At 37.9% G+C, this 2,576-nt stretch overlaps 1 non-coding gene across 1 annotated transcript; it reads right to left on the minus strand.

Moving 5' to 3' along the window:
- Positions 1–2,113: 2,113 nt before the first annotated feature.
- LOC141589445 (small nucleolar RNA R71) lies at positions 2,114–2,221 on the minus strand. Its single transcript, XR_012520383.1, has one exon. It is a non-coding gene; the product is annotated as a small nucleolar RNA R71 (small nucleolar RNA).
- Positions 2,222–2,576: the final 355 nt, after the last annotated feature.

The raw sequence follows: 2,576 nt of genomic DNA on the forward strand, positions 1-2,576 counted from the left end.
GTCGATCAAACGCCGCGATTCCAAAACATGTTGTAGTCCGATAATCATCGGGTGTTTGTCGGAGTCTCAGCAGATACTGGGTATCTACATCGTCTTGAGGCCATGTGATCCGAGCGTCCCGACCCCCAATCTGCTCGGATTCCTCTCCAGTGCAAACCGTCCCTCAGCCAAGCCGCTCGGGACGAGCGTATTTCTTGAGGACTATGAAAACGGATATGCATATCTCCTTCGAGAGGAGCACTTCCTCAACTTTTCTTAAGGGTCTTAATCGTCATTTAAGCCCTTAGTAACCCTAATTTATGTACTTAATCCTTAATATAAATACCCCATTGTACTAATTGAATTATCATGTTCTTCTTATGCAATCTTAATCTCATCTTAATCTTGTAATCAACTCTTAATTTAGCATTAATACAAATCTCATTTCTTAATCTTTCCTTAATTTCTCTATTGTTCATCATTTATTTTGGGTAATTGAAGATTATTTGGGGTTTATTTGGAGGATTGACAACCTTCCATCAATCATCAAGTACTTCTATTATTCTTTGCATTATTATTTGGAATCATCTTTAGGTATAATTTTCATAATCCCTTTTTAATTATTGTTAATCATCTTCTTTTATTCATCATGTTTTGTCTTGCTAGTATGATTGACAACCTTGTTAGCATGTTAAACTTGATAATGAGTGAGTAGTCATCTTAACTAGGGTTAATGGGGAATTAGGGGAAACCAACATGGGGATTGATTCATGCTTAATCTAATATGCTTTCATAATTAATTTGCTTGCTTGTTGGGATTTCAACTTATGCACATGTTATGTTTGATGAAATGCGAGCCTATGAATCCTTTCATTTTTTACCCATCACTTATCTTTTCAATGAGACTTGTAAGACATAAACCAACTCGAGTCTCATTAGACCATGCATATAGTTGGATAGGGAGGATTAAGTCGACTTGTAGGTGTTGTACAATCTAATCTATTCGGCTCCGGGACCCAAACCTTCCTAGGGATTGTAAGATATACACTAACTCGATCCCATCACGACAATAATTGCTTGCATATAGTAGAAAAGATGTTTGTATGATCAAATCCCATGAATCCCCTATGAACCCATGATACCCTAGTGCTTTTAATCAATTGTTTACATCTCATTTTAATCATCTTGCTTGTTTATTTACATTGCTATTTATCTTAGTTGATCTCCTACCTCAACCCAAATTGTGACACCCTTAGATACAACCATTTGCAATCGAAAATCCTACATCAATACCCGTCCCTTGGGATCCGACCATTACTTACCTCTTTACTAATAGTAGAGTAGTTTGTGAAGTTATAAATATTATTTTGGTCTAGGTAACTTTTGACGACGAGTAACAAAACCGACGAACCAAAAATGGTGCCGTTGCCGGGGACGGTGTTAACTTGATTTGATTTTCTTTGATTGTTTTTAGTTGTGTCTTTCTTTACCTTGGGGAAGTAAAACTCCTCAAGGTTTGTTCTAATTGTTTTCGAGTTGTTTGATATTTTGCATGTCTAGGAGATCACAAGGTAACTTGTTACCCATTGATCTTGAAATTGAAAGAACTTTGACCAACAATCGAAGACTTGCTAGAAATACTTTGAGAGGTATTGGTGAGATTGTGGATATTCAACCAAATACTATTGAGTTCATCAACACTTTTGCAAGAGAAGGAGAGGATAACCCAACACAAAATCAACCACAAAATCAACCCACAATGCCTAAATTTTCATCACATTCCGTACCAACCGAGGAGAACCTACCAAATGGTACTCCCACACCACAACATTTGACCGGTAATTTCATTGCAAAATCCGTATTTATCCAATTAGTCGAAAGAAGCCAATTTGGGGGGATGCCTAGTGAAGATCCTCATTCTCATATTGAGACTTTTTGTGACTATTGTGATGCGGTTTCTCAAACCGGAGTTACTCAAGACCAAATTCGATGGGACTTATTTTCTTTTTCTTTGATTGGTACCGCGAAACAATAATGGTTAAAGAGCCTTGATAAGGCTACTCTTGGTATTGATTCTTGGAAGAAATTGGCACTTGCATTCTACAAAAAGTTCTATCCTATAGAAAAGACTAACATGCTAAGAGCCCAAATCACGGGATTCAAACAAAGGGACGAAGAATCTTTGTATGAAGCTTGGGAGCGATTCAAAGGAACTTGCCGCTCATGTCCTCATCACGGACATAGCGAGTGGTTCTTGGTACAACAATTTTGGAATGGTCTTTATGAAGACTCCCGAAACATTCTCAACATGGGATCAAATGGTATGTTCACAGAAGTTGACGATAATCAAACATGGAACAAGATTGAGGAAATGGCGGTCCATAACTCACAATATAGTAGACCTCGGAAGGCTACTAGGGGAGGAAAGCATGAAGTGGACTCTATTACTCAATTGGGTGCTCAACTTAGTGCTCATATGGATACCATTAATTTGAAGTTTGATAAGGCTATGGCTAAGCTTGAAGAAGCCTCCAAATCTAAGCAACATGTGAATGCCATGGTCGCATCTTCATCAATTCCAAGTGGAGTATGTGAGA

This window comes from Silene latifolia, chromosome 6 (assembly GCF_048544455.1).
Source record: "Silene latifolia isolate original U9 population chromosome 6, ASM4854445v1, whole genome shotgun sequence".
Classification (NCBI taxonomy): domain Eukaryota; kingdom Viridiplantae; phylum Streptophyta; class Magnoliopsida; order Caryophyllales; family Caryophyllaceae; genus Silene; species Silene latifolia.